The sequence below is a fragment of the Lichenostomus cassidix genome, chromosome 4A (assembly GCF_008360975.1).
Source record: "Lichenostomus cassidix isolate B80296 chromosome 4A, HeHo_3.0, whole genome shotgun sequence".
Taxonomy (NCBI): domain Eukaryota; kingdom Metazoa; phylum Chordata; class Aves; order Passeriformes; family Meliphagidae; genus Lichenostomus; species Lichenostomus cassidix.
The window spans coordinates 16276242-16295573 of NC_139485.1; the positions used below are offsets into that span (position 1 = coordinate 16276242).

At 38.9% G+C, this 19332-nt stretch overlaps 1 long non-coding RNA gene across 1 annotated transcript; it reads right to left on the minus strand.

Moving 5' to 3' along the window:
- Window positions 1-248: 248 nt before the first annotated feature.
- LOC146437586 (uncharacterized) lies at window positions 249-13560 on the minus strand. The gene is made up of 4 exons (XR_014852343.1): window positions 13467-13560; window positions 8337-8432; window positions 2831-2930; window positions 249-404 (listed from the first exon to the last, which is right to left on the minus strand). It is a non-coding gene; the product is annotated as an uncharacterized LOC146437586 (long non-coding RNA).
- Between the last annotated feature and the right edge of the window lie 5772 nt (window positions 13561-19332).

A 19332-nucleotide genomic window follows, 5' to 3' on the forward strand; every position in this document is an offset into this window, starting at 1 on the left:
TAAATTAGAATGCTATATTACAAAGTGTCAAGAAGCCTGCTTGATTTTCACCTACAGATTCATATGAGCACCCAGCAGACAGGTTTACTGGACTTTACCTCTCCCCTTTTACTGACTTCTGTCCCCACGTGTTTCTCAGTTCTGAACCATCTGTGCAGAGCCAGGAGTTGGACTTCCCAGTCCCTTGTGGGTCTCTCCTAATTCAGGATATTCAATGGCAAGGCATCTTTTTAGAAAAAGTTGCAACCACAGGAAAAGTGAAGCTTAAGAGCTGTTTTTGTCTGAAATGTTCATTTTTTCCCCCATCAGGCAGATGATGGTTGATGGTTCAGCTCTGAGACACCTCAGCCCAAGTGCATCCCTGGTGCCCTGGCAGGGATTCCCATCAGCTCAGCCCTTTCAGCCTGAGAAATGATAATAAACACAAATTATCAACTAGGTCCTTGCATGACTCTTAAATTGAAAGATAACTGGAGAATTAATCTGATGATATACTTGTGTCAGGCTTTGGCTTTAATTAATGCAACGGAAAACAATAGGTAGTGCTTACTAACCTGAAATATATTTTCCATACTGTTTAAGGTTAATTTACACTTTAGTTTAAAATTGTCCAGAATCCTCAATTCATAAGGAACTTGCAGCTAGAGTAAATTTGCATTGCACATGTAAAATATCAGTATTTTGGAGATGTTACCCGTTCATCAAATCTGTCACCTGCCAGTCCCCTGCATGGATATTGTCAGGGATGTCACACCTCTGGGTACAGAACGGAATCCCTGAAAACACAGCTCCAGAAACAAGGATGCAGCTTGGAGGAATGATGTGCAGGCACCACTTGTTGGCAGTTTTGTAGGTTTTTCTAACACACTGAGATGATATTGGGTGTTTGACTCGCTTTATTGGCAGGAGGGATCTTTGATAGACATTTGATATTTTCTCTTTTGATGGAAGTCAGTGCCTTAGTGCAAAATGAGATATGGCCATTATATATTAAACCAGAAATACTATTACAGTTTTGATAGCAAATACAGAACTTATTACAGCTTTTTGGATTGTTCTCTTTTTCTCCAGTACTGATAAAATCAATATATTAAACATGAAAGGCCTTAAGATCACGTCTCCATTATTTAGGGAGCTCCTCATGCCCTTCTAGAAATGCTGCTGGTCTTTAAATTCAGCAACACATCATCACTTTTTGTCTGTGCTAAATTTATACGAGTGGAGAGTCACAGAGAAAATATACAGGGGAGAAAAAAAAAGTATGTTCTGAATATTTTTAAACTATAGCTAATATCAGAACAGCCTATGCAATATGTAGATTTTTTTTTTTGCACCATCTTTTGACAGTCATTGAAATTTGACAGTCATTGAATTCCAACTGGAGATCTGAAAAGCTGGCATAAAGCTATTTTTCCCTCTTGATTCTTTTATATCCTGTACTGAGCTCAACTGAACTGGAGAGAACAGTTATGCATATTAGAGCTGAAAAGAGCTGAGGATACAAAATGCAGATCTTTCTGGGAATGAACATGATCACTCTCTCCAAGCAGAATATGAATTTGTCTCCTTTTGGCACCCTTTCCACAGTGGGACTCTAAAAGTTTAAAGTTTTTTATTTTCTTCTCTTCACAGCAAGATAACCAAGTCAAGCATCACTTCAAAACTAATAAAAAACCCCACACTGGTAAGGAGTTGGAGGACATAGTTTAACTCATATCCAAAAGATTCATTTGGCAAATATTTTATGTCTGGACATGATTTGACCCTTTTGGACAAATTTTGGATGTTTGTGGGTCGTTGGTGTTATGTTTGCTATTTCCAAAATTGACATGCAGAATATAAACTGTAAAAATACCAACATGAGTTTTAGGGGAAGTGCAAGATCTGAGAAAGCTTCAAGCCTTGGGATTGTTTGAGAGGTACATGAATCATCCTAAATACAGTTCCCAGCTGACAAGAGACCCAAACCAAGGGGTGCTCAAGTTTGGGATTCAGTAACTACAGAAATCCTGAATGATAACAATAGTATGTATCCCTAAACATTATAATTGTGTAAAGACTCTAATGCCTGTGGCTCAAACTACAAAAGAAGCCACTGTGTACTTGCAACAAGTTCAGAAAGCAGAATTTGTGAAGCAATTCCATTATTGTGGAGTTTAGTTGTAACCTGAATCATATTCTACACACATCTCTCTCTGTTTGTTGCAAAGGGTTAATCTTAAAAATTAGGTCTCTGTACTGTACCTTTGCTAGATGTCCAAATGCACCAAAACAAGCAGTGATAACACCAAAATAGTATCTATACTTGTGTACACTTATAAAAATAATATCAAGGTATCAAGGTGACACAAGCCTGCTAGATTTGAAAAGGAATTTAAGCACTTAATATATGGATACATTCTGCACCTTTATTACCTCCCCAGGAATCCTAACTGACTAAAAACATACAGCAGCTTTCGGTGAAAACTCAAAGATGTGACTCAGAAAATACAGGATATAAACCCTTTTTAATATATTTGTATTCCAGAAAGAGAATGCTCCATGTTTTATCAACCTCAGAGGAATCTTGTGAAGCTTAAATTGCACATGCATGTTTTTTTCATAGTCTGCTGGTAAAAAAAGAGCTGTAAGAGGAAACCTAAAGAATTTCAGGACTAGTATAGAGCTGATATAGATCTGATATCCATAACTGATAAACATCAGCTTGTCCTTTGCAGTTGGCTCCAGTTAATATTTCATAAAAACATAGCTGATACGACATTATTAAGATTCTCTACCCTAAAATGACCCCAAAAGCTGTGAGTCTCCAGATTTACTAAGCTGCAGTTACCATGAGGCTCAGAGCAAACTGGTCAATATCTGTCTTTTTTTAAGCTCACTGGGCTTATTCATTCTGACATCATCTGTTGTTAGGTCTCCTCCCAACAAATCTGGTGAGAAAGCATGAAATAATATATAAGGATAGAGGCAAAAAAAAAAGACATATAGAAAATGGCCTTGCAAAGGGGCTGGGATACACTTCCATAAAAAGAGGAGTGATAAAGTGAGACTAAAAAACAAGGAAAAAAATGTCAGTTTAGGGAAGCAAGAACATTTAAACCAAAATCTTAACTCTAATTCTTTTCTTCAAAAGAAGAACAGGGGAAAGAAATGGGTAAATGAGTAACTTTGTCGGAACTTTTCCAATTTTCTCTAACTTCCATCGTTTTTTTTCCCTTTTAATTCTAGTCATTCACCTCCACTGTGAAGTTATTTACAGCTTCTTGCCAGTTATGAATAAAAAGTGAAAATAAAAGACTACACTCTGAAATATCTATTTACATCAGTATCTCTGCAGACAACATTGTTATTCTTTACTTGGGCTATTTCCAATTCAGATTAAAGTGAAAGTATATCAGGTCCTCACTAGCAATTTAAAAATCCTCCACTCATGTGTGCCAGGTTTTATATATTTGGGAACATATGCCAAAACTGAGCTGCTTAAGACAGGGTGCTTTAGGAGAGGGGATTGTGAGAGAGAAAATGAATAAAACAATCACAAAAATATTTTATTCTTCTGATTGAATTTTTATCTCATCTCATTTTCATGCATTCCCTTTTCTTTGTTTTTCCTCTAAAGGCAGTGATGCTGAATGCTGATAAGATGATGTTGGTGCAGTTCCAGCCCATGGCACTATTTAAGAAACTTGCACACGTACACTTTAAATAAATAAGTCTGTCCTGAGAATATTTCCTGACTGGGCTAAAGACTCACCTGGATACTCTAAAGCACTGTAGGAAAGGTGGTCAGTGGCAGAGGACTAATTAGCTGATTAATTCACTGTTGTTCTTGGAAAGCTCTCCCTTAACCCACAGCCATTGCTGGCTATTTGTTGGCCATGCTCCTGTGGCCATGAGCAGCAAAGGCAAAACCTTAAAGGCAATCATGGAAAATAAGTTTACAGTGACAGAGAAACAGTGATAGGAGAGCCAGGGCAGGTGATAAAACCTCTCACCCAGAGTTGTGGTTATTGACAGAGCTCTGAGCTTCTGCAAAGCAAAGGTCACTGTCACTCAAGCGTCTGGGAAACAAGGAGGGGAGAATTAGAGCACTTCAGATCTGAATTTTTCAGGGTTTTCAGGTCTGAAAAGCGGGAAGATATATTGTCAGGGAAAAAAACCCAAAGCAGATGTAGCTTCATTCTGCCTCTTCAAGTGACCATTTGTGAGAGTCACTGCATTCACTGCTGAGCAGAGGGGCACTGAGGGACCTGCTGGAGCAACTTCCCAGGGCTGCTGAGAAATGAGGTCCCAAGACCTGTGTGACTGTAATTGTCATTGGGAGAATTCATCTCAAAACTCTGCTCACCATTTTCCCTCATCAGAGCTCTCTGTGCCAAATGAAACAGATTTTTTAAATTAAATGGTTCTCCTTGTATTTTGACATGGATATGCCAAATTTACTGCTTTTATGGATGTTATGAAAGTTTAAAATACATAACAAATATTCTTGGAAAACATGTTTGTCTGTGCATTAAACACATAATGGTATTATTACAACTATATAGAAATATCTACTAAGACATCAGATGATCTTTCATATTTCTGATTGCAGAAATCCACAGTGGTATGAAATGATTGCATTGTTTCTGCTGGTGAACTGCAGCATGAAAAACAGTAATCTGGTTTCAAAAGCTGTTTGTAATGTAAATCACCAATTCAACCAGAAGTACAGCTATTCAAGTTAGTGCCACTGGGAACCTTCTATAAGCAATATAGGGAGACACTCAAATAAAAAAGTTTATACCAGAGCTATTCACACAATTGCTCATAATGGCTGAAAACACAGCAAAGTCATGTATTGTTTTATTTAATAAGAACAGAAAAGAATTTACTTCTGCAGCTAAAACATTCTCCGGCAAATAAAAAGGAAATCTCTAAGTGATATGGAAGTTATTTTATCTTCCACTCTCTCCATATTTTCTGCATTTAATTTCCATGAGCCCCTCAAAGCTCCTTTGAAACTGTACAGTTTCTGGGTTTGAAAGGATTATGAATTTCATGGGTGAAGAATCCATAACAAACATGCTGGGACGTGTTATTGTCATGTCACTTCTTCTTATATTGACAAGGTGGTGATGAAAGCTGGACGTGCTTTCCCCAGCTCTGATCTGCTGCAGCTCCTAAATCAGAGACATGAAAGACATCTCCAGCCAAGACACAAGTCAAGGTGTGCCAAGACCTCTGGGGATTCAGGGAACAAAGATTTCCTCAGATTCTTAGGTGTCACTAGTTGTGAGACATTTCTGCTTTATGTTGAAACACATCCTATATAACTCAAGAGATGCATAACACAGAGCAAAGTTCTGAAGCCTTAGTCAAATTTAGGAATACTTTGTTTAGAATAAATTGAGGATTTTACATGGGTTGGCTGAATTGTGCTTGTCATAAAAACCAAGAGTGGCTAGAAAGATTAGATCCACACCTGTTCAAAGGTTATTTCTGTCACAAATAAAAGTGGTCCAGATGATTCTCTATTTACAGCCACTTACTCCTGGCTCAGGGCTACTCAGTGAGATGCTGAAATACAATCTCTTTTCATTGGTCACAAGTTTCTGGACTGAGAAATCACCATGGCTTTCACCTCAGGAGCACTGGGACCAGCAAGGATTAGCAGAGCCATAAAAATGACTGAAGAACTAGCAAACCAGCCTGGATGAAAGATTTAAAACTTCAGACTGTTTGTCTCGACAAAGAAAGTTTAAAAGGGACTCTGAAGTCTAAATATCTAAAATATATCTGAGCCCACAGAAAACAAATGCAGAGTTTTACATGAATGTAGAGTGCACATTTGAAAAATTATCACCTACAGGTGCAACCAGAGCTCCCTAGAGACAAAATGAGATTTTATATTATGTGCAAGTGGTTCAAAAATGTAACAAGTCAGCCTCTGCCATAAGCAACAATATGCCTGTAAATAATGTGGAAAAAACCTCTTTTTCTACTAGTTGATAAAACACCACATGTCAAGGAAAATGATGGGATTCCTTAAGAGACTAATGCAAGACTGAAGAGTGAGAACATGACTTCCAATAGATATGTTAGGGGAAAGCATTTTTAAGTCTAATCCATTAACCTTGTAAATTTTAAAGGATATTTAATACAAGCAATGCTCTCAGCTGTAGGATTGCTGCCACAGACACACATGAGCTTTCAAAGGACCACAGGGCTGAAATCTGCAAAGATCCACCTCACTTCTTTCCCCCAGCAGCCAAATGGGAATGGGATAAACTCAGCATTCCTAATAGCATGAGAGTCAACAGTGCTAGAAAATTATATCCACATGCTTTTAATGAGCCTTTAACTGGAATTTTTCCCTTCAGAGCAGATCAGAAGAAATGCCACCAAATGCTATCTTCTGCAGCTGGAAGATCTGTGTTTCTGGATGACTTCCATTACTGGGGTCTGACCACTTCGGATCATTACAGGTTTCATTTTTCATAAATTTCATTTCTTAGTTTGGCAGGAGATAATAACATCCAGCGAGCTGACCCAACCTCAGATAATTACTATCAAAATTGCTCCTGCAGCTTCAATTGGAAGAAGTTTTCTTCTTCGCTTCCTGCCCAAAACTACTGTGCTGCATGGGTGCATTTCAGCAGCACCGAAATAATTACACCAGGGTTGAAGACTGAAGAATTGATTTTTCAGTTCTTCAAATACCTGTATTTTTTTTCTGATTGTGAAATATTCAGTGATTTTCTGTGTTTGCTTTTGTTCTTGTATTCACTTTGATGACTAATGACTTATAACCTTCATCATTGAGAATGGAAAATACAGTGTTTTGTATCAATGGCCATCAGTCTTGTGCTACAATCTACTTCCATCCTTAGGGCCCAGTAATCACCCTAAAGCTAATGAATATTTTGTCCCTGATTTAAGATGATACTGAGACCAGACAAATAAGTTGAAACAGGTTCAGATCTCACCAGAACTGGGGCTATTTAAGGGAGATTTTAAAATGTCTTTCTGGGCTTTACCCCCCTAGACTGCCCGAGGCAGAATTTCCAGAAAAAATAGTGACAAATTTCTTGAGACTGCTGGGTTAATTCAGCATGCAAAGCATTCCCACATGGACCAGGAAAAAGAAATGTCACTTCAGTAAACAGTTTCAAAAGTATTCCCAGGATCTGAGGACTACTTGCGAGGAAATTTCTGAGTTTTTCAGGATGTGCAACCTTTCTGTTTCCTGTTGCCTGACAAGTGGGGAGCATTCATAAGCACCAAACAGATCAACAACCTTTTTGTCCTGAAGTCTGGATGATTATTTCACTAAAATAAAAATCTTTAAAGGCACAGGATGGTTTAAAAATGCATGAAGGCACACTAGAATACCACATGCTGTATCACAGCCAGACTATTTGGTCTGCAGGTCAGAAAAGAAAACCTGAAGGAAGAAAGCTTGCTGACGAGACATTTTCTTATTCAGGTACAAAGTGTGAACACATTCTCAAAAATGGTTTGCTATGGCCCAAAGAATCTTTTGCATCTCACAATTCTTTCTGAACAGAACACTTTCAAAACTCTGTAGAAGAAATTGCTGAGTATCACTGAAGTTCCTGATGAAACTGCAGAAATAATTACTCAACAGCATCAGAAGATTGCTGAAAAATAAAAGTGGATTGGAAACAATGGATTGGAAACAGAAGTAGTGAGTCAGTCTGAAACATAAATACCAAATGGATAACTCTAAAAAGAAAACATCTTGACTGGTATAACAAAAAATGGGTTTGACAAAATAGTAGTCCTTGGTTGTAATCTCCCTAAAATCCAGGGCAGTGCAGACAGATTTGGGTTCCTTTCCAGAAGATACTGGAAGTTGTGCCACAAAAGTGTCCATGTGAATCCTCATTCCAGAGGCTCCAGGCTTTCTGTCATTTCACACAAACAGATACTGAATTACTGAAATCTTCTCTGGAACTCACTGGTGCCTGCTTTGAAGTGAATATTAAAACAGTTTGCAGATAACTTGCAAATGCTGCTGAATTTCAATTGTTTTCCTACCCAGGCGTCCAGAGTGCAATAATACTGCAAAGGTACTGGAATATCCAGGGAAGAAAAGCAGATTTTCACAGCTTGTCCTCAGTGTTACCCCACAGTGATTTCTCATATCATAAAGCTTGTGGAGGGTGATCAAAACATCACAGAACGCTTTTAGTCATGCCAGTGCTTTTGAATTAACTAATTTTTAGAAGAGATTGAAATGGGAGATACTCATTAGAGACGGCTAAAGAAATGCTGAAGGAATTGGAAGAGCCCCACAATATAATTTCCATATGTCTAACTCTTTTACTCACACAGTTGTGAATCATTTGACAGCAGAGCACCAGGACACAAAGGATCTTCCAGATCCAAACTGCTTTCATCTCAGAAGGAACCCAGCTATAACGAAGCTGCAGGAGAATATGAAAAATATTAACAGGAATTGCTTTTTTTTAAAAAAAAAAAAGTTCTCCTACTTCATTTATCAATTCAATCATGGTAGGAGATTAACGGACAGAATATAGTGCAAAGTTTTAATTTCAATCCTACAGGAATTTACATGGTATATAAAAGATGTATTCCGGTGACGAATTATTTTCTAGTTAACAAAAAAAACAAAAGTGGAAAAAATGTAAGCATGACAAACAGGGCTCACACTGAAGATAAAAGTTTTTACCAAGCTCTGAAATTTTCAATGAATGACAGAGAACAGCCCTTTTTTTCCTTATAACTATCATGGTTCTATCCCTCGCTTTAAAAGCAGCATTTCACTGTTCCACCCAGAGCTGGAAAAACTACCAGGAAAGCAGAATGACTTGCAAAGCAGGGTCAGCCAGTGCAAGCTCCACGAACTGCCTCTCCCATTTATATCAAAGCTGGCAGGTTTCACAAAAGCCATTTTTACTGTGCTGCTAATTTAACTTTCCGTCTGTGATGTCTTTGGCTATATTGATAATCCATACTTTCTTCTCTTTGTTGTTTCAAAGAAGTAAAACATTCAAAATCCTATTCCATGTCAGCCCCAGCAAAGGAATCTTCCCATTGCTGTGAGATGGTTCTGATTTCAGACAGCAGGGCAGAATTGATGAGGTGCACGAGCAGCGAGCAGCACCCCAAGAAAGCTGTTAATAATTTTTGGCAGGAATATCCATTAAATAGGTTCTGTCTTGGATAAGCCATGGGCTGAGGCAGTCTGAACTGCACTGCTGATAAGTCAGTCTAGCCCACAAGAAAGGCTCATTTTTTGGTTTTTAAAAAGATAAAGGACTGTTCTCTCGGATGTTTTTGGCAAGCTCTGCTGGAAAGGTGTTTTGGCAAGGACACAGGAGAAGCTGAGTGCTCACTGAGTCTGAACAGACCTGAGATAAGCAGGATCCATCTCCCAAAGAAGTCTTTCTTCATTGCTATCAAAACATATTTGGCAAAACTCCTCAGCTTACTTCAAAAGTAATGAGGGCTACAACATACTCGAGTTGAGGAATAAATTAGCTCAGACACAGCATTTTTTTGCTCAGTTTTAAGCACTTCATTATGAAGACATATTTATCAACTGCTATTCTTGCCCAGGTTCTGACTCTGCTATTGAAACAGGCAGGAGGAAGACAAGAGGCAGGAATTGCTTCCTTGTCCAAGTCAGGACTGCAAAAGAAAAATGAAGTTTGCCCAGGAGATTTCTATGTTACAACTCTTTAGATGGATATTAAAACAAACCAAAACAAAATAAATAACAGAGGCTTAACCTTCCCATTATTCTAGAGATTAAAAGATCACTCCAAAGCCAAAGGTGAGAGAATTGGGCATGACTAGCATTTAAAAGGATTTGTGCAGAAAGTAGATCCTTTCAGTTGAAACAGGCTGGTGAAATCTAATCTTTTTAGTTTTAATTCATGTTTTTAACTAATTTGAAGCCTTTTTGTTGCAGCATATGTGCTGCTGTATTTTTAGTCTAAACCAAACATAACAATACATTTCATACATATCCTCTCCAACAGCCAGTGCTGGGGGACAGACCAGAGGGGAAACCCAGCCAGAGCAAGGAACCAAATTAAAAAACTGGGGTAAAGGAGGACAATCCACCTCATGGATTCTAGCTTTGTGCTCTATGCACTCTGATGCATTTATTTGAAGGGTTATTTTTCTTGGAATGAATCTTCTTGTCTCATAAAAAATTGCTTCCCTGACAATATATTCCATGTAAAATATTTAAAATTCACACTCTCTTTAATTTTCAGAAGTCTGCATTTCAAAATTTGGTCCCCTCAATGAAGGGATGATGGATATTTCTCTCCTGATTACTAGCAGAAAATAAATAACTCCATTTGAGGGTGACATGAGGAAATAAGAGACAAAAGAAAGGACCAGGCTGTCCTTCACCACTTCTGCAGCATTGTCCTTTCAAAGAGAGATTGGATGAATCTGTTCATTTGTTGCACCTCCATTCAGCACCACTATTTAATTTTTGAGATTTTTGTCAACATATCCCATCTCATTCCTTGAAAATACATGTTGTTTTTATGGTGTCTTTGCAAAGAGCATCTCACAGAGTCTGTAAAGAATTTAAATCTCTTATCTTGTTTCAAACTACAAATTTGATGCTTCAAGGGTAAGTTTGTAAAGAGTATTTAATTATAACTATTTCAGGAAAACCTGATGAAAATGAAATATAAAAGATAAGGGCTTTCTGCATTTTTTAGAGAAAATGTCCAGTTAAGATGAAGAAAAGTGCTTTCCTTTGTACATTTGATAATAAAATAACCTTTCCCTCTTTCATTAGTACACCTTGGCAGGGTACTTTTTCTTAACACTTTTTAACCTTAAATTTTTTATGAAAAGGATTTGATAAATGTCATGGCCAGCTCGGCCCAGCTGACAGCAGGAATAATGAGAGATGGGTGCCGTGGAGAAGCTCCTGCATTCTGCATTGCTGCATCTCCAGGATGACCTGTGGCACCTCTGCTGTGGAGCTCTGCATCTCCAAAATACAAGACAACAAAAGGAAGTGTTCTTTCCAATTTAAAAACCTCTCTTCAGAGCACTGACCAGTACAAACACAAAAAGGCTGGCTGGTGACCTAGGGATGTGCTGCAGAGCTAATCTGTCACCAGCAGAGATGAACAAAGCAATCAGAGGACCACCAGCAAAAAATGATATCCTCTGCTTTGTCCACAGCTGCAGCCCCAGCACCAGCTGTCCTTAATAGAATCAGACTGCAGGGAGAGATCACCATTTGTTTCTGGATGTTAGTGTCTCCTTCAACAAAAATAAACAGTAATAACACAGGCAGGAGCTTTGCTGCTGAAAAGTGCATGGGATCTCAAGGGGATTTGGGAATTAAGATGTCTTTAGGAGGTCTTCCTAAAACAGAGTGGCTCTTGAAGCCTCAACAGTTTTTCAATAGATGAGATCTCAACAGAGAGGCAGAGAAATTCTTCCTAGACATCCTGTAAAAGCCTCTGACACAAATAGAAACACTTAGTATTAAGAAGCAGCTGTCCTTGTTGGGTTTTTAAAAAACATTAATTTGACTGTCGTCACGATGCACCAACAGTGTTGAATGACACTCAAGTGTTCAGTGACTGCCACTGCAATCAAAGAATGAAACAACCCAGAGACAGAAAGAATATGAAGTAACACGATTTCATTTGAAGTTTTAGAAAGCCTTATTTTAACAGAATAAATCAATTCTGCGCCTTCTCTGGAAGGACTCCTAAGAAATACTAATAAACAGCAAGAATTACCAAGCAGATTAGAGACATTCAGACAAACACTGAAGGACTCTGGTGTGAGTGGTGAGGAGCTTGTCGAGGGTGTTTGGTCTCCTTCTTTCAGCCCAGAGCAGCTCTGCTGCTCAGAGCTGGCAGTAAAGAGAAAACACTTTACAAGATTGCCAGTCTGGATGAGTGCTCTCCCTGAGGAGAGAATGTCATAGAGATTCATGGACTGCACCTGATTCACTCCTGATAAATTAGATTTTTGCCTGAAAAGCAAAGGAGGAAGCCAAAGGCAGAGACCTGTGGGCTCTGTGCACAGATGCCCAAAGAAAGCTTCATGTGGAAAATGCCTCCCTGGTGCCCCAAGCAGAGCAGAGCAAACTCTCAGGGTTTGCTGCAGTCACAGCAGTGAGGCAGGGAAAGTGCCTTGGTTTTCCCACTGACTTTTGATCAAGACAGCAACTTAAATTAAAACTGTACTACATTTATTACCTTTTCTCTCATGTCTAATATACACAACCGGATCTCAGTATTGACAATTTCCCTTTAGTGCCAACAGAACATTCTTCCCACAATGCTTGGTAAACCCTTTCAGAAGGAGTCCAGAGCCATGCAGACACATTTGATGTGGGAATCTGAGTTATTTTGCCATCACTGGAGAACAAGCAGTACTACAGCTCTGGTTGTTTGATCACTGCACTGGATAGCACGGAGTGTAATTGATAAATGTCAGATCTGCTTTGTACATCAAGAGTTTTTACTGTGAAACATTGCTCTTTGAGCTCAGGACAAGAGTTAATTAAAAAGTTGGTACCAAAGATAACATCCTCAGCAGGGAACATCTATTGATCTCTCCAGCAGCATAAGAAACAGACTGATATGAGATTATAAAATGTGCACATGGAACAAGGCTGATTTCCACAACTTTTCCTTATCTTAGAAGCTTGAGACTGCATAATGCAAAATATTAAAAGTATTAAAAGAGTGGCAAATTATCAAGAAACCAAAAAAACATCAACCCAGTATGACTGTTTCTCCAAGTTATACTGACCTTTTTCAAATTCTATATAAAATTCTCATTTTCTATAGCATGTTTTTCCTCCTCTTTCCTCCTCTAGCTCTTAATTTCAGTTAAAAATTGGAAATTTATTAAAGGCTTTCACTGAATTGTGAGACTTTATGCTTCTTCCCACAGTTAATACTTGGAGACTTCATACACCATTGCATACCTGAGCTTTGCTTTACTTTCCTATCCTATTCTACTGCTTGGGAACTGAAAAAGGCAAGAAGAAATAATATCAAATTCTTCTCTAGACTGTGCTATTTTATTTTCAGGGGCAATTTCTTGGCATTCTTCTACTCATTAATATTTTTTGTAAAACTCAGAGTGTATGGATTGCTCCCCCAACACCTATATTATTGAATTTGGGAACTGACATTTGTGAAAAAAAATTCTCTTTTTGCAGTTTTCGAAAACAAAAAATTAGATGTTGGTTTCACTGCTCCCGTGATTTAAAGTTTGAAAGAGCTGCAGAACTGCTCCAGTGGGGCTTTCCCAGGAGCAGATCTCACGATTAAGATTGATCTCTCCATTTTTTAATGGTTTTATAGCCCTGCAGGTTGTTCTGAACGGGAAAGCTGCTCTTGCCTTGTGGCCTCTTGCTGACCTCACAGCTTTTTTGTTGCACTCAGGGACACCCAGGACTCCAGGCCAGCACATCCCATCCTCCTCACCCTGTGCTCCATCCTGAGCTCTCTGTGCCTTGGGTTGGACATGGCTTGGTTTGCTCCTCTCAAAGCCCAGAGTTCTTCTCCCACTGCACAGACCTTGCTTTCTAGACTGGCCCTTTTTGGCATGCCCAGGGAGGTGCTCTGTTCTCTTCTCCAGGCAAAAAGTGCTGCCAAAAGCCTATATTTTTAAGTGAATTGTAATTATTTCACATGGCAGGATCTTGGAGCAGCATTGTTGAAGCTCCAACAGTGCCCATTTCTGGGTGAAACACCCTCAGCCACACTCTGCCCACTTATTCCAGAAGCATAGCTTGAGAGCAGCCTCAACCCTCAGCTTCCAGCTGTTCATTTGTATTAATTTCGTTCGATGGTGATTCCCCAGCTATAAACCACCCATGACAGAACACCTATGGAACACCTATGGAACACTTATGGAACACCTATGGAACACCTATGGAACACCTGTGGAACACAGTTGTTAGGTCTGGTAAAGGCTCTTTTTCTTTTTTTTTTTTTTATTTTATTTCCAGAGAGTTATAAAAAAATGTTTTTTCTTTCTGGGTCCAGCAAGTAACAGCTGAAGTAACCTGAGTGAGGTGGATCTGCAACGAAGAGTAGCCCTTGTCCAGGGAGAGCAAATACTGATTTCTGTTACAGTTCTGTCATTCCCTTAGTATCTTTTCAGGAACTGGGTGAGACCTTGCATTTGTCAGACCTTGCTTTCTAGACTGGCCCTTCTTGGCATGCCCAGGGAGGTCCTCTGTTCTCTTCTCCAGGCAAAAAGTGCTGCCAAAAGCCTATATTTTTAAAGTAAATTGTAATTATTTCACATGGCAGGATCTTGGAGCAGCATTGTTGAAGCTTAGCACTTATATTAATCTAAATTAAATTACCTCCTGAGCCTTCCAGCTGGAAATCCTTTATTATCAAGAAATTCCTGTTGGAATTATGGTGTAATTCAGAAGAAAAGCTAACCCAGATCCCAGAGCTGGTTGGGTCCATCAAGGCCACTTCAGAGTGGGGAAGAAGTGATCAGCCAATGAACATGGCTGGGGGATAAACACAGACAAATTGGTCTTTTTTGGAACTCAGTCATTGTATATTAATGGAATCAGGGTAGAAGGGATCAGCCCAATTTAGGATCAAGACTGTTACCCAAGCTGACTTTTTTCCATGAGTTATTTCAAACTGAATTAAAGCTCAAAGATAGAAATCATCACACATATAGAGAAAAGGAAACGTCCTGCTTGCTGCATCAAAAATAAGGAGACAACCCCTTTTTAGAGCATTCTAACTATTGAGGGGACTTTTCTGGTTTTCAGACAAGGTGAAGTAAATCCTGCAAGGTATGTGAGGAGACAAGCTGGCAGAGCAGCTAGAAGGGTTTGGAGAGCAGCAAAGGATCAGAGACTCTGTTGGGGGCAATGTTTGTCTGGTTTTGCCCTGAAAACCTGACTGGCTTTTCCTATACAGCATGCAAAAATGCTAAAAAACAAACTTAATCAGAATTTGTCGGCTCGTTTTCTGCTATCTCTAGTAATTAGTAAAATTGATGGTGATTTCAGAGGATCCCCACTCTGAATGCAGGTTAGATCAGTGTGGTCACCTTTGCTAAATGTTTTCCATGTCCTCACAGGCAAAAGATTTTTTTCAGGGCTGAATCTCCTCAAAAAAATCCCCAAAAATGCAATCTTTATGGAGCGTGTGAGGATTTTTCTAGTCCCCCTGTCAATGCTCTCAATTAACGACCATAAATAATTCCATTTTTATTATCTTCCTTGTGCATTTTTGAATTCCCTAAGGCTCTGGTTTGAGTTCTAAGATGTTGTGTATTTACATGCATCCCAGGGGTGTTATTTTCCAACAACCTTACTTCAGTTTCCATTGTTATGCAAATGATGCAAAAAAACAGGGTTTGGCATTTTCTCTGATCACTCAAAAGCTATCTGGGCTCACACTTTTGCTTTAAAGCTCTGCCATCCAACTCCTTTTTTTTCCCCCCTTAAAACACTGATAAGACTAAAACCATTTTTACCACCTTTCTTCAGCTCATAAAGTCTTTTTTCCGTCTCTCCTATTTATACTTCTTATGAATTAATATAAATTTAAAGAGCACCTTTGCCTGTGAATGTTGGATTTTCTGGTTCCTGTTCACCTTTAAAGTGACCAGATAAAATCGCTTGCATTGCACAATATCAGAAACAAATTTAAATAACTCTCTGACAGACTTCTGAAGGTGCTGTTGCCATCATGCCTTTACAAGAGATCAAATTAAAGTGATTACTTTTCCTCCCACATCCCAGTGGCAGAATAAATTCATGGATCACAACAGATCAACGTGCACATTTTAGCTATCCATAGATCCAAATTCAGTGTGTCAAAAATTCCACCCCTTGCTTTCAGTAGCATTTGGCAAGATACACAGAGAGGTCACGAAAGAGGTAATTTCTCTTTGTCACTGAAATCCCAGGTAATGATTTACCCCCTCATTAAAGGTGTGATCCAACTCCACAGAGATATCCAAACAAGATATCATAATTCACAAATCTTGTTGTTTATGTAACCAGGAGAAAGACCTGAGCTCACAGAATTTCAGAGGTGTCAAACAGCAACTCCCACACCTGCTGGGAAGCTGCATCCTGATTTTTCACCTCCTGAAAGCTTATAGAATGATCCACGTGGATTAAAATATGTTATGGTAAGACTGGTTTCATTATAAAACCTTGACATCATATTTTGGATGTAGGCATGTTGTTACTGCTAAATCATATTAACCTTATCTCACAAAGGAATTGCAATGATTGCCATTCAGAGAATGACAGGGAAAATACAGCACTTTTCTCATTCCTTCTCTCTGTTGCACAAGTTTTTCATCTGTCTACCACTCAGAATGCACTAATGATAAAAGAAAAAGCTTAACATAATAATAAAAATAAAAAATGTAGAGGTGCCTATTCTGAGCTGTGTGTGGATTTAAAATGTGCATTAAAAAATTACCCAAATGAATCTGTTGTGGTAAAATTCTGTACCAGAAACTATTAAAAGGGGTATTGAGGGATGCAATAATGTTTTAAACACCAGGATACACCATAAAGTGTTTCAGGGAAATTTAATCCAGCCATAATACACAACTGGATAAAAAAAAGCTAATTGTGCATATATAATCCAAAATGTGATGTGTGCCAGTTTTATAGGATATATAAAATCTTTATGTTTTCTTCCAAAGTCTCACTTTAAAAAAAACCCCAAAACACTCTTTTGCTAAGTTTACCAAAGTGGTCATTAAACATCCTAAACTTAGAAAAATGCTGTATTTTATATAATGTAAAACAATTACTGAATTACTCTATTTTTACGAACTTCCCCCCCACACACATAATTTGATCCAACATTATTATAAAATGGTATTTGCAATTAAAATTGCTGCAACAGAGAAATACTTTGCAAAGGCTGACAAAAATGCACAAACATTTTTCATTTGCCTCTCAATTGAGTTTATTACTCAATTCCAGTCACCACCTGGGAAAAACCTCTAAACTGCCCACATCCCAGAATGGATAAATCAAACCATTGGATAATTTTATGATCGAGGAGCTCTCCCAAGATCCCAGGATCCTCCCAAAAACCCAAATCCCTGAACAGCCTCCATGCTCACCTGGGCACCTGCTGTCCCCAGCTGTCCCCTGCTATGGATATACCTGTATGGAGACTGATCATGGCTTAGGAATGGCCCTGAGCCAGAGAAAAACCCAAAAGTTACAGTGATCTGGTCAAAGGACTCAGAGCATTTCAGAATCAGGGCAATTTGTGTCAATTCTTTCTGATTTCTGCAGCTAACAGTTCGTGTCATGTGCCTGCTGGACAAGAGGGAGGTTTAGCACACAAAAACACCAGAACACCACAAACTGCTGTAAAGTGAGCTGATGGTTGATTTGATGACAGCCTGTGGCACCAGTAGTAATAATATTTATCAATAATAAAAATAATTAAAAATATTAATAATAACAACAATATAAATACCTGAGAAAATGCAGTGGTTGTCAGTTAAAGTTAAGAAACCTTAAAATGTAATTCATTTTAGTATCAGTCTGCCATAAATAGCTTGAATAGAAGGGTGACCCTTGCAAGTGGACAAGAAAGGAGAGCTCAGCATCATTTTAAATGGACACAACCAGTTCATTTCTCTAAACTGAAGGACAAAAAAAAGAGAAAAGACTCTAATTAGAGACTCTGCTTTGGTGGTAAGGACAGCTAAGCCCAGGAACAGATGGACTCTGGAATCCCTGGGATCTCCATCTCGGGTTTGAGCACCGACAGGCAAACATCCAGCCTTGTAATTGTCAGCAAACCCCAAAGCAGTTTGGCCAAGGCCAGCTCTGCTGCTGCCACAGAGTGCCTGGGCATGGTTTATGGGGGATTGCAGGGACTGAGAGTCATCCCAACTAGTAATGACAGTCAGGAAATCCTGCTTCTGGACAAAGGCAGTTTGGCCATCTGGAGGTCACCATGAAGTACCATTTCATCTCAGGGCTAAACACCAGAGCTTGGATTATTTCATATATTCATACAAATGCAGTTTCTGAACTCCTTCACAGCCTGATTTTCCAACAGTTCTCTTGGATGTTTAATGCTGTTCACTAAGATGCAGTCATGAAGCAACATTACAAACAAATCCATTAGGTGAATTTTGAGAAGTTGTTATTCAGTTGCTCAAAAAAGCAGAAACTTTTAGAAGCAATTAGGCAGAACAAGTGGCAGAGTAACTGGTTTCACCTTTAGAGTCAAGGGAAACAATGCAAACTTCTTTGGGCTTGAAAAGAGTTAATATTTTAAAGAAGGATTTATTTATAAAAATACCTTGATTTCTCCTGAATTTCTTCCTTCCTCCCTAAATAATTCAACCAAAGTTCCTGTTATTGCTGGTTCCTCAGAATCAAAGTACATTACACAATTTCCTTCTCTATATGTTGAGGTTTTGTAAATATATGACTAAATATACTTCTAAATGGAATGTATTAACAACAGACAAAACCCACATCTAATACTGATAGAACCATGTGAGTTTTATATTGCTGTAAATGAAACAATGGGAGTGACAGAACACAGAATCTAAGGGTGCTCAAAATCTGGATTTTTATTCTTTTAATGATTTGCTCATTGCGCCTCCAGATATGGACAAATTATGCCATCAAACCTGATAATGTAAAAAACTGTCACCAGTTTGATAAGTTCAGTTTAAAATGGAAAAGACAGAGCTCAAGATGTATGTTTTCCTTTGAGGAGGTCCTGTGAGCTACATAACATCACTGAGGCTGTGTCACTGTGCCTTTTCCCTCTAACATCCTCAGCCACTGGCTGAAAAAAAGAGAATTAAATCTCCTTGTTTTTGTTCAGCTGGGCCAGCCCATCATGTCATGGCAGAGTAACTCTGAGTGATCCATGAGAATAATTCCTGCTGCTCTGAATAGCAACATGGCAGCAATGAATTCTTCTCACTCAGTTTATTCTGAGTTGAACCCTTTCAAGGCTGACAGAGGAATAAGCTGGGTCTGCCTGGGTGTCCTGGGACTCCTCAGTCTCCTCACTGAGGCACACAGTGCTCAGGTCCAGCAGAGTGGGAGGCTAAGAAGGCACCAAGAACAAGGGAAAAGCAGCCTCAGGCAAAAGGCCTGCAGTGAGAGAGACAGAGATGCCAGGAGCCCAGAACATTATCCCTTGGAAATTATAGAAAAATGCAGAATTTCCCATTAAATCCCAGTTAGAAACACCATTTTTGTTAATGGCTTTTTTCCTGGAAGGAGATTGCACAGTTTGTACCCTTTGTTTGGGGCAGTAATTAATCCTGTGTGAGTTTGCCCAGCAGAAAGCA